The sequence below is a fragment of the Malaclemys terrapin genome, chromosome 6 (genome assembly GCF_027887155.1).
Source record: "Malaclemys terrapin pileata isolate rMalTer1 chromosome 6, rMalTer1.hap1, whole genome shotgun sequence".
NCBI classification, from domain to species: Eukaryota; Metazoa; Chordata; order Testudines; family Emydidae; genus Malaclemys; species Malaclemys terrapin.
Window position 1 is genome coordinate 14,415,079 of NC_071510.1, and position 12,815 is coordinate 14,427,893.

The 12,815-nt window shown below is 48.0% G+C and overlaps 1 protein-coding gene across 6 annotated transcripts in view; it reads left to right on the plus strand.

Moving 5' to 3' along the window:
* PALM2AKAP2 (PALM2 and AKAP2 fusion) overlaps positions 1-12,815 on the plus strand; it is a 391,958-nt gene that overhangs the window by 219,750 nt on the left and 159,393 nt on the right. Inside the window, exon 1 of one of the 6 annotated variants that reach the window (XM_054032678.1) lies at positions 1,443-1,533. The exons of 4 other annotated variants lie outside the window; for them this stretch is intronic. The gene's annotated coding sequence lies outside the window, so the exon portion shown is untranslated. Of the gene's footprint in view, positions 1-1,442; positions 1,534-12,815 lie in introns of those variants that run through there. One more of the 6 variants, XM_054032677.1, reaches the window with a different exon arrangement.

Consider the following 12,815-nt stretch of genomic DNA (forward strand, 5'->3'; position numbering starts at 1 on the left):
TCCCCCTCCCTGCCCCACAGCAAGAAGAAAGCAGGGGAGGAACTGCTACTTTGAGGGATGTATGAGTCAAGGTGCCTTCAGGAGTGGTGTAGTTCAACTACTGCTTCCTCAGGTCTGGGCCTAAAGCAGGGGTCGGCAACGTTTGGCACGCGGCTCGCCAGGGTAAGCACCCTGGCGGGCCGGGCCAGTTTTATTTACCCCCACTGGCCACGGTTTGCCGTCCCGGGCCAATGGGGGCGGCAAGAAGCAGCGCGGGCGAGCAATGTGCTGGGGGTGGCTTCCTGCCACCCCCATTGGCCCGGGACGGCGAACCGCGGCCAGTGGGGGCTGTGATCGGCCTAACCTGCCGCGTCAGCAGGTAAATAAACTGGCCCGGCCTGCTAGGGTGCTTACCCTGGCAAGCCGCGTGCCAAACGTTGCCGACCCCTGGCCTAAAGGATCAATCTCGCCCACAATGTATTCTAATAAACTAAATTGCAGTATTTTGTATTACTTAAGAGCCCCAGCGCTAGAGCAGCACCCCCCTAGGCTAGGCACTGTACAAACACACAACAAAAAGCTGGTCCCTGTCCCAAAGAAAACTAAGGGTCTGTCTGTGCTGCAAGCGCAGGGTGTGATTAGGGTGCGCTTTGGGACAGTGCATGATTGTAGCATGAGTAACCACCCCCAGCTCGCTCCACTTCGGTTGGGACAGGGAGCAGGGAAGTTGCAGTAGTGTGCACTTGTGTGGACTAGACCTGTGGGTATATTCAGACGGGGGTACAGCCTAGTCCTATCCTAATTATAAAACAAGGGACAACAGCTGGATGCAGACAGATGGGGGAGCACCGTTCCCTGCGGCAAAGATCTTGTGTCATCACGGCTCTAGTGTAGGATTTCGGTTTAAAACACAGCTAACAGCTTCATGGACTTTCATGTACCACGCTGCAGTAGCCCTGGGCTGAGAATTCCCAGGGACGTCGGCATGGATTTTCCTTCTCCCCTTTAGTGCCAGCATTGAATGGCAACCCCGACCTTTGCCCAGGCGTCCCCCCTTTGCCACTGGGACTAGCAGCCAGGAGGCCCCACTTGCCCGGGTTATTACCGCTCTTCCTAGGCTTAGGCCAAGCCCAGTCCTGGCTCTGCCCCGCTGCCAGCCCCTGGAGGGCTCGGACGGGCTGGTGACAGAGCCTGGTGTAACCTGAGCGGGCTCCGCGGGCTGGCGTCGCCTTAGCCCGGCTGCTGCGTGCACGGGCGGCAGAGCCAGCCCGCCCCTCAGCCGACGCAGCGAGGCTGCTGGCTGGGCAGCCGCGGAGGAGGGACCGGAGGGAGGCGGCAGAGGGTTAGCGGCCTCAGGGGCACGCCGCTCACACCCCCGGCGCGCAGGGGGCTGCCGCAGTTTGCTGAAGGGCTTCCCGGAGCCGGAGCGCCGGTGGAGCTGCGGGGCTGGGGCTTGAGCTGGAGCCGGAGCCTCCGGGGGCACCGCTGGCGCTACAGCCCGCAGCCTCGCCGCGGGGGGACGGGGACGGGGACGTGGCGGTCGCTGCAGTCCGGGTAAGTTTCCCCCCCAGGGTGCGCGGGGGGGGGGGGGGGGCGAGATGCCCCAGGATGGGAGCTGGGCTTGGCCCCGGGTGGCTGCTGCAGCTCCCAGCCCCACGCAAGCGGGGAGGGGTTGCGGGGCACGGGACTCCATGCCGCAGGGGGGTTGGGGGGCTTTGTGGCGGGAGTTGGCGGCAGGGGGCCGGGCATTGCAAGCCGTGCATTGGGGGGCAGTCACTGTGGCGGGGTGCTGGTTTCGGGGAGGGGGCGCGGTCTGGGTATTTCGGGGCTTTGGGGTGGGGGTTGTGTTCTGGGGTGTCTGTCAGGGGTCCGTGAACAGCGCAGGGGGGGATTAAAGAGCACCGGGCTTTGGGGTGCAGATATTGCGTGGTTTGAGGGGGGGGGGAGTTCCGCGGGCTGCATTTGGCTGTGACCTCCCGCTGTGCCTGGAAGGGGAAAGGGGGTGTGCAAGTGGGGTCTGCAGGAGGGAGCGGGGCTGGGCTGGAGGAAGGCAGCAGGCAGGTATCCTTGGGGGCTGTTTCCCTGCCGCGGTGGGGGGAAGCTGGTTCGGTCTGGGCTCGGGGGGATTCTGTTTAGGGGCAGGGTCCTTTTTGTTTGCTTGGCTCGGCCATAGGAGGGCGATCGCTGAGTGGCGATGGAGGAGTCTGGTGGGGGGCGACCCGGGGGAGCAGAGCTGAGAGCGAGCAGTGGCTGGGGGCCTGGCTTGATGCAGTGAAGACGAGGGAGAGGGGAGCCGCCAGTGCCCGAACCCTCCCTGTGTGTGTGTGGAATGTCAAACACTCCCTGCCATCAATCCGCGCCAGCGTGTTTCGCTGCTGCTGCGGGCACTCACCAGCCAGCTATTTTTATTAGTGTTTTAAAGGGCTGGAGGGAGTCGCCTGTGGGGGAGGTTAGCTAATGAAATCCATGGAGTTCACTCATACAGCCACCGCACAGCGCCTTCCCACTGGGGGTCCCCGGCAGTTCCTCCTTTCAAGTCTCCTCACATCCTCTGCATGCTTAGTACTGGCGTTTGCAAGGAGCGGAGCCCTCTCTGGGAAGCTGCAAATCCCAATTTAAGCGCCGAGCTAGCAAGACCGCTTCAGTCTTTTCTCCGTGCCCCGGCTTCATTTGAACTTCCGAAAAGTCTTAAATGTAAATCCGTGGGAATTCTTAGCAGTCCTCCTCAACGAAATACCAGGGCTCTCTTGGGAACATTTGAATAATATTTGCACATGTAGGTACAAAGGTGACTGGGAGGCAATGAGTTAATTATCAGATGGGAACTCTCGGTAGCACCCAGGATAATTTGGGAGCTTTTCGAATGAGGTTATTTCTCTCAAATGTTCCAAATTTCCAGGGATAGTTTTTATTAAAAATTATCTTTATCTGCTTGGCAAATTATGCTATCCCTGGATCACTGTGAAATAACAAAGCACACTTGTTGCAGATTTTAAATGTTGAGGGTTTAATTTAAAACCACTATAATATAGACTTCCCCCACTACTTCATCCCCCATTTTTTTGTGTCACTTTTGAAGGTTATTCAGATGTCTGTGTAGGAGGGTTAAGAGCCACCGTGTATGAGCAACCACTTGAGTTACTTAATGGAATTAATCATTGGCCAGAATGAGCAGTAGCAGTATTAAGCCTTGTTGGTTTTCAGCCATAATCACTTATCAACTGCAGAAAATGTATATTAAGGCAGTAACTTGTTTGAATGAATTCCCTGATTCTACTAGTGAAATGGAAGTGGTTTTTATTTTGAGACGTGAGTAACATTTCAGCATTGTAATGAAATGCTGGATTCTAGCATTATCTCATAGCTCAGGTATGTCCATTGATATTCATGTCTGGTGAGTGCTTTGCAAGGGTTTTGCATAGCTGATGGGGATTTATTTCATTTTCACAATTATATTGTGTTGACTCAATTGCCTTGGGAGCTCTATAAGGCTGCTTAACTTTTTTGAATGAGTGCGAGTTGATTCATATCTGACTAGCTCACAATGTTTTAAGTCCCTACACACAGCTGAGAATGAAGCGCTGGGACACTTAAGATATTTGTTTAACATTCATTGTGCACATTCTTGAAAAGTCAGTGCATGGGTGAGTTTTTTATTTAATTTCATTGCACAGCTCTGTGTCAGCCTGTATTTTTGACTTTGATAGCCCCGATCAGATTTTATTTCTGTACTAATTGGAAATTTTTAATGCAGATATAATATAATAAATATATGGAGATATACCTATCTCATAGAACTGGAAGGGGCCCTGAAAGGTCATCGAGTCCAGCCCCCTGCCTTCACTAGCAGGACCACGCACTGATTTTTTGCCCCAGATCCCTAAGTGGCCCCCTCAAGGATTGAACTCACAACCCTGGGTTTAGCAGGCTAATGCTCAAACCACTGAGCTATCCCCCACCCATCACCCTCCTTTTGAGATACAGCAAAACATTTTCCTATTAGTTTTAGAACACCTGCTCAAAGATTGTTTTACATGATGGCCATGTGAGCTCTTAAGTAAATTAAACCACGTAGGTGTCTTTTAATAGCACAGATAAGTAGCAGTAGTTCATGGAGGTTTCTGTATAAACTGATGGTTTTTCCCTTTCTCAATGTATATGCAACTTCAGTACTAATAAGAGCTGTATGTGTACATTTTGAGTCTGATTCTGCTTTCTTTGCACACTCAAATTCCATGTACAAGGAATATAAGACCAGGCCCCTTAAGGGGTTAAAAAAATGCCCCTAGAAACGGAAGCACCCAGAAGACCTTGCTTTAGAAGCTTGAGAAGCTGATGTATATTTTGAGAGTGGGATGGATTAATTCATGCCAGTTTTTGTCTGGCTTTCTAACATTGAAGCAAGTCAGTCCTGCAGTTAGGAACACACAGCTCTGAATTAGTAAGCTATACAGATACTGTATTTGTGGCAAGCTTCCCCAGGAAATGAAATGCCTTTGTAACATGCATAATGCAACATCCACTGTTATCCCTACTATTACCATTATCACTGTGATTTTGACATTTCAACATGCTGAACTATTCATTTGCATCTAGGCCGCTCTGACTTCAGCTGACCAGCAATTAGCACATTTGCAGTACTTGAGTTCAAGCTGCCAAGATTCTTTAATCAATTAATTTATTTTACTGGTACGTTGGCTGTCTCTCTGCTAACAGCCTGTACTGATGGAATGTTTCTTAATTTTCATGGTGCAGTACTACATGTGAGAATATTAAATGACCGGAGATTTGAGAGGAATTTATTGTACATAATAAAATAACCGTAGAATAGATTTGTCCTGCAAATCTAGATGAAAGGACAATTTTCTTTAAAAATACACATGCATCTTCATTTAGTTCAACCCATTGCCATCAATAAAATACTCCTCCTCAGCCCACAAAGAACTAAACCCTTCCCACTTAACCAATTCACCGCAACACTTTGCAGAAAGGCTGGTTAAACAGACTTTGCAGCTGGCCTTGAAGGTCAACAAAGTTGGGCTATCAGAACAATGGGAGAATAAGTTCCAGAGTCAAGAACTCTTCACTGAGAATATCCTGCTCCCTTTGCCAGATGAATATACAGGATTGTCTGCTTGTTCTCAGCTATGCCACCTGCCAGGTTATAAGAACTTGTTTGCAGTGTGTAGCCGTATTGGTTCCAGGATATTAGAGACAAGGTGGGTGAGGTAATCTCTTTGATTGGACCAACTTCTGCTGGTGAAAGAGACATGCTTTCAACATGGAGGTGTTCTTCAGGTCTGGGGAAAGTGCTCAGTGTCACAGCTAAATAAAAGGTGAAACAGATTGTTTAGCACAGGGGTTCTCACAACAAATTTTTTGGTGGCCTCAGAGTGCAGCTACCAACTCTTGCTGGTGGCCACGCTGACAATTTTTCCTAAAATACTTAATTAACTTTAGGAAAAATAAATAAACATGCACATATACAGGTCCAAACCATTGTCATTTATTTATGTGGGTTTTTTTCAGACTCAGTAATAAAAATAATTTACATTTGTTGTTCTTTACTGGGCCTAAACAGAATAGAAACACAAATAAGGCGCTTTGCATGTTCTTGTCTTTTTTTGTAGTTGTTTCTTGTGCTTTTTTGATTGTGCTTTTTTTTTCTTTCCCCTAAGACTTGCTAGCTGGTAAGTCTTCTGCTGTGAAAAGTGATATTTGTATGTTTCTTAATATCACTTTTCACAGAAGATTTACTCAGCCCCAGCGAGCCCTGGGACAAATTAATGGATTAATGAGCGGCAGTGGGGCCCAGGGACGATGACGGGGGTGGTGAGCCTGGGGCTGAAGCCTGAAACCAGGGCCTGTCACCACATGGATGGAGCCCAGATCCCCGTGACTGAAGCCTGCCTCCCCTACCCCTGGAAAAGTGGGGAATTCACCATCTGCCTGCACCTCCAGCAGCAGATGGTGGAGGGGGGCAGGGTTGCTGGCTGCTCTGGGAGGGGGCACTGCTTTGTGCCTCTCCATCACAGCCCAGGAGGCTGTGGCCACATTTGAGAAACACTGGTTTAGCATAAGTAGTTAACATGTATTGTTAGAGACCATTCAAGGTGAAGTGGCTTGTTAACACCTCTGCAATCATAGAACAAAACAGGGGGATTAGTGGGCCACAAATTGATGTAATAAACTGTAAATCCAGTGTCTTTATTGAGAGCATGATTTTAAGTGTCTAGCAAAGTTATGAATTTAAGCTCCCCGGCTCATTGTAATAACACTCCCCAAAGACTGACACCAGCTGTCTCCTTGAGTTTCAAAGTCCTACATAAAAATATTAAAGTCTTACTATCGGTGTCCTGGCCCATTAAAAAATGGGTGCCCAAACTTAAGTTCTTATGCTGCATATTTAGGTGCCGAAACATGGAACATAGGAATTGTCATACCAGATCAGACAAATGGTTGATCTAGTCCAGCATCCTGTTGAATTCTTCTTTAGCTGTCAGCACCTTTTGGCATACATTGAAATTCCTAGGGAAAAGATCGTCTGTTACCTGGTCAAGGGATGTCTGAGGCAGTTAGCCAATGGAATGTTCCTGCTGTTCGGAGATCAGCATGTAGGCAAAACAGAACATAAGTTATGAATGAAGTGGCAGTCTTTATGCTGAATTCAATTTTTTAAATCATTTGCAGTTGGTCTCTTTAATAATGTCTTAACAATTTCAAAATGTATATAGCCAAATTCTGTTCTCTGGATTCACTGGGCCCAGATTGCTTCCCACACTAGTGTAAATCAGGAGTAAATCCACTGAAGTTGGTGCAGTTAATCTTGGGATAAAAACTGTGTAAGTGAAGAACTGGACTTTGGCTATGTCTACCCTTGTTTGTAAAACTTATGTTGCTCAGGGGTATGAAAAAACACACCCTTGGCTGACATAAGTTACAGCGCCAGAAGCGCAGGTGTGGACATTGCTCTGTCGGTGGAAAACGATCTCCTGCCAGCATATCTACTGCCACTTTTTGGGCGGTGGTTTAATTATGTCAACGGGAGAGCTCTCTCCTATCAGCTTAGAGTGGCTACATCGAAGATCTTACAGCAATGCAGCTGTGTCTGTAAACATAGCATAGTAGAATGGGGCAGGGAGTTGGGGCATGGGGAGAGGCTCAGGGGGTGCAGGCTCCGAGCGGCGCTTACCTCAAGTGGCTCCTGGAAGCAGTGGCACGTCCCTTCTCCGGCTCCCATGTGGAGGCGCGGCCAGGCGGCTCTGCACGCTGCCCCATCCACGGGCACTGTCCCTGCAGCTTCCATTGGAGCATGTAGGAGCCGGAGCAGGGCCATGCCGTGGCTTCCGGGAGTCACATGGTGCGGCTCTGACCCAGCGCCGTGGCCGGACCGCCGGAGCGGGGCCAAGCCACGTGGTGCGGCTCGCGTGCCAGTTTAAAACGGCTTGCGGGCCGGATCTTACACGTGAGCCATAGTTTGTCCACCCCTGGACTATATATTGAAAAATGCAGTAGGTCTTCAATTGGTATAATTCCTACCTATCAGTGTGCCAAAATGGTTGATACTTGTTTTCAATATTTCAAGAATTTTAAGAGCTCTCTCCTAAAAGTATTTTTAAATCAAGGGTTGTATGTGTTTCATGGCTGTATTGCTATGGCAAATTAGTATTCTACATCAGTCCACTCCATCCTTCCAAAGGATAAGTCATTAATTAATTTTGTAGCAAGACAAGTGCAGATTAGCAAAGTTCACATTCATCTAAATCATAAGCGAACAGTATTAAGAAAATATATCACAGCTATAGAAAATCTGCTTTCCTGTCCTTGGATTATTTTGCTGGCATGGAAATTTCTGATCATTCAAATCTGTCAGGAGGTGGGAGATAGAAGGATGATCTGGTGGTTAAGGCATTGGACTGGGGTTCAGATTCAATTGCCCAAGGTCACAGACTTCCAAGTGTAGCCTTGGGTGAATTCTTAGGGTGGAATTTTCATAAGGGCTTAGCAAGGCCCTAGCTCTGCTTCCATTGAAATCAATCACAAAACTCCCATGTACTTCAATGGGAGAAGTGTTACATCAGCCCTGAGTGCATCTGAAAATCCCATCTTTAGACCCCAATTCAACAAGGTACTTAACCATATACATAATTTCAATCATATGTGTAGTCTGTCCAACTTCAGTGGGACTGCATGGGGTTGAGTACCTTCCTGAATAGGGGCCTTAAATCTTTCCGTGCCTCAGGACAGCTGTAAAAGGGAGATAATGGCTTTTCTGACTTCTCTACTCTGAAATCTATTTAGATTGCAAGCTCTTCAGGGCAGGACTGTCTATTGTGTTTGCACAACTTCAAGTACAAAGGGGCTCCAATCTCATTTGATGCCTGAAGACTGTAATCCTAATAAAAAGACCGTACTGCAATTTGGGTCCAAAATGATGGCATAACAGTCTGCAGGGTTGTTTTTTTTAAACCATGTTTTAAATGAGAAGTTTGTGATATTGTGCAAAATGTACCCTCTTGTTTGCTTCACTTTGTCAGAGTGTAACTCCAGATAAAGCCCCCTCAAAATTAGGCAATTACATTGTATGAACAAACCTTGATATTCAGTTATGGTTGCAGGGTTCAGTATTCTGCAGTCTTCACCCAATAACAATCCCATTGACTTCAATGGGAGTTCTGGCTGACTAAGGGCATACTGTGACTGAGAGGAAAAAGCAGCGTTCAGGATAACTTCAGAGAGGTATCAAGTATCAGAGGGGTAGCCGTGTTAGTCTGGATTTCTAAGGCCTGGTCCCCACTAAGCTCCCACTTCGGACTAAGGTACGCAAATTCAGCTACGTTAAAAACGTAGCTGAATTCGAAGTACCTTAGTCCGAACTTACTGTGGGTCCAGACGCGGCAGGGAGGCTCCCCTGTCGATGCCGCGTACTCCTCTCGGCGAGCTGGAGTACTGGCGTCGACGGCGAGCACTTCCGGGATCGATCCCAGAACATCGATTGCCTGCCGCCGGACCCTCCGGTAAGTGAAGATGTACCCTAAAAAGCAACAGAGAGTCCCGTGGCACCTTTAAGACTAACAGATGTATTGGAGCATAAGCTTTCGTGGGTGAATGCCCACTTCATCGGATGCATGTAATGGAAATTTCCAGTGGCAGGTATAAATATGCTGGCAAGAATCAGTATGGAGATAACGAGGTTAGTTCAATCAGGGAGGGTGAGTCCTCTGCTAGCAGTTGAAGTGTGAACACCAAGGCCTTGGCTACACTTGGCAATTCACAGCGCTGCCGTGACAGCGCTGTGAAGCGCAAGTGTAGTCGCGCCGCCAGCGCTGTGAGAGCTCTCTCGCAGCGCTGTAAGTACTCCACCTCTCCAAGGGGAGTAGCGTGCAGCGCGGCAGGTGCTGATTACACTGGTGCTTTACAGCGCTGTACTCGCTGCGCTCGGGGGGGGGGGGGCGTTTTCACACCCCTGAGCGCAGCAAGTTGCAGCGCTGTACAGCGCCAGTGTAGCCAAGGAGGAGAAGCTGCTTCTGTAGTTGGATAGCCATTCGCAGTCTGTGTTTAATCCTGATCTGATGGTGTCAAGTTTGCAAATGAACTGGAGCTCAGCAGTTTCTCTTTGGAGTCTGGTCCTGAAGTGTTTTTGCTGTAAGATGGCTACCTTTACATCTGCTATTGTGTGGCCAGGGAGGTTGAAGTGTTCTCCTACAGGTTTTTGTATATTGCCTAGGGTGACCATATTTTAAGTGTCCAAAAAGAGGACACTCCACGGGGCTCCGGGCTCCGCCCCAGCCCCGCCCCTCCCCGGCCCCACCTAACTCCGCCCCCTCCCCTGAACGCTTCGCCCCCACTGCCTCTCCCCCTCCCCTGCTTCCCGTGAACATTTGATTCGTGGGAAGCCTGAAGCAGGCAAGCAGCAGGTAAGCTGGGGCTGAGGGGCACGAGGAGGCGCGGCCCAGTCCCCCCCCCCCCCCACACACCCGGCCGAACGGCTCCCTCCGGTGGCCGACCGGCCCAGGCCAAGAGGCTCTGGTCCCGGCGTCTCCCACTCGGCTTGGGCCCTGGGGTGCCGGCCCCCGGCCGAGCACCGCCGGCCCCGACTCAGCCCCCGGTCGAGCACTCCTGGCCCCGCACCCCCGGCCCCGCACTGCCGGCCGCTGGCCCCCGGCCCCGCACCACCAGCCCCAGCGGCTCCGGCCCCTGGCCAAGCACCGCCGGCCCCTCCCTCCCTATTTTTCCCAGACATGTCTGGCTTTTTGGGATTTCCTCTCGGACGGGGATTTGAGGCCCAAAAAGCCGGACATGTCCGGGAAAAGCCGGACATGTCCGGGAAAAGCCGGACATGTCCGGGAAAAGCCGGACATGTCCGGGAAAAGCCGGACATGTCCGGGAAAAGCCGGACATGTCCGGGAAAAGCCGGACATGTGGTAACCCTAATATTGCCATTCCTGATATCTGACTTGTGTCCATTTATCCTTTTACTTCAGAGAGGTAGTAGAAAACAATTAAATCTAAAAGAATAATGATGCTGTTTTAAACGTGTTGCTCTGTGCTACGTCTTTATGTGACATGAGGCCAAAAGTAAGAGGTCCCCTACAGTTCTGTTGAGCAGGAAGAATGATTTCCTTGGGCCCTTGTTAATAACGAGGAAAACCAATAATGTATTTTAAGTAGGATAGATTCCCTAAAAGAACATTAACTGAATCTTGAGAAGTGTCAGTAGGGTTACGTTAAAGATGGACGTTATCACTTGGGAAAACTTTAAAATATTCCATTAAAATATAAATTTGGTTTTTGTTCACACTTGTTTTAGAATCTCCCTTGTAACTTTAGCTCATCAATTAAAGAGAGGAATTGTGGTTTAAGGAGGAATGATGTCTTTGTTAATAAACTGCACTGGGACTCGAGATTTGAGTTCAGTCCCTGGCTCTGCCACAGACTTCCTTTGTGACTTTGGATAGGTCACTTAATCTCTCTGCTTCAGTTGTACCAATGGGGATGTTAATATTGCCTTTGTCATGTCTACTTATATTGTAAACTCTTGGGGGCAGGAACTATATGTGCAGTACCTAGCATATTTTCGGATGGAGTCTCCTGGAGCTGCTGGAATAACCAGAAAGGTATTTCTTTGTAAACCAAGGGGCTGTCACTGGAAAGTGTGTGTGTTTTTTTTTTTATTTTTTTTATTCTGATCCTCATAGTGAAGTCATGTAATACTTGTGACATCTCAGTTATTTCTGTGGCATCATAATATGTGATGTCATAAGCAAAACATTATGATTCCATTATGGAGGTCAATCAGAATGAAATCTAGGCTTTGAGAAGGCAAGATTTTATCTAAACACAAATATTTTCATCAAAAGCAAAAGTATCACGAATAATGTAGGTAAAACATAATATGTTGCTCTTTGCTTTAGGCTCCATCCTAGTCAAGTATTGTACCAGCACAGAAATCTTCTACACATAAATGTAACAAGCATTTCAAGGACTTAATACCGTGCTCTGCTAACTTTTAATTAAATTTATGGTCATAACCACTGTTACAGGATTAGCTGTGTAATGGTAAGGGCAATAAATAGTAAAATACGGAAGCACAAAAATGCTAGTTATATATCTGTGTTCTGTGGTGCAATGTTATATGTAGAAAAACCCAATAACCTGCCTGTAGCTAATACCTTTTTTATAGTTTCTTATTAACTTAACTGGGATCTGGTTTGGGTGTTCTGTTGATGGTATTACGAACATCATGCTGCTGCCCATAGACGACCATTGGGATCAGGACTCTGTTGCGTGCAGGGCTGTATCATTACAAAACTACTGGGCAGGCACAGTCTCTAGTGTGAGGTATTTCATATCTAGGTACATAGTGTTGTTTCACTGTAAACAAGGAGCTATTATCAACATCAGTGTGGATTTAGGGGAGAATATAATGGACACCCAAATCTCTCAGTGATAGAGCCTAGAACAAAAGAGGGATTAAAATAGAATGTGCTCCTTAAAGATATATGATGGAATATTTAGTAAGCAAGTTTTATGTCTCATCCCCAAATGCATTACAGAGCTAAGGGGGAGGACGGACCCGGAAGAGATTTTATGGTGAGAAGTAACTTGATATTTTGTACAGAACGAGAGAGAGAGAGAGGGTTGAGATGTCATGGTGAGTGATGAGAGACACTTAGAAATACAGTAAAAAGTGAGACTGAGTACAGAGCAATTGAAGGGCTGACATTCAGCCCAGACAGACAGAGTCAAAGATAAGGGCAAAAGTGAAATGATTCTCAAATACATCTCTTTTGGAAAAATACATACCCATCTTCATTCCCCAGAATGGCCTTGATGAAGATAGCCCTCAGCATCCAAAATCATATAATTCCGTGGGGCAGGTGGGAATGTTAGACATGCTTGATCTCTCTCTCTCTCTCTTACACTCTCTCTCTCGCACGTGCACGCACACACACTTTTTTCAGATCTTTGAGTAGGGTTTTAGCTGCATAGCATCCACTGAAGTCAATGAAGGAACTTCCCCAGCTAAGCCCCTTGGCAACTCTTTGACGATTTAGCCTAGACTCGTTTGGGTGGGAGGGTCAGCAAATGCAGCTGTATAAAAGCTTCCTAGTGACAGCTAATAGAGAAGGGGGCTAAAGAGCAAGAGAGGAGGGTAAATTATTAAATTCATTTCAGTGAAATATGCGTGGGAAAAAAGGGGATGTCCCTGTGCTTTGTTTGACTTAAGGGCTTGACTACAAATAGTTTTTGTACTGGTTTTACTTGTATCTCTGTATGAAATGGTTATAGAGGTACACTAGTGTGGACACAGTTATACCAATATAAAGGTGCCT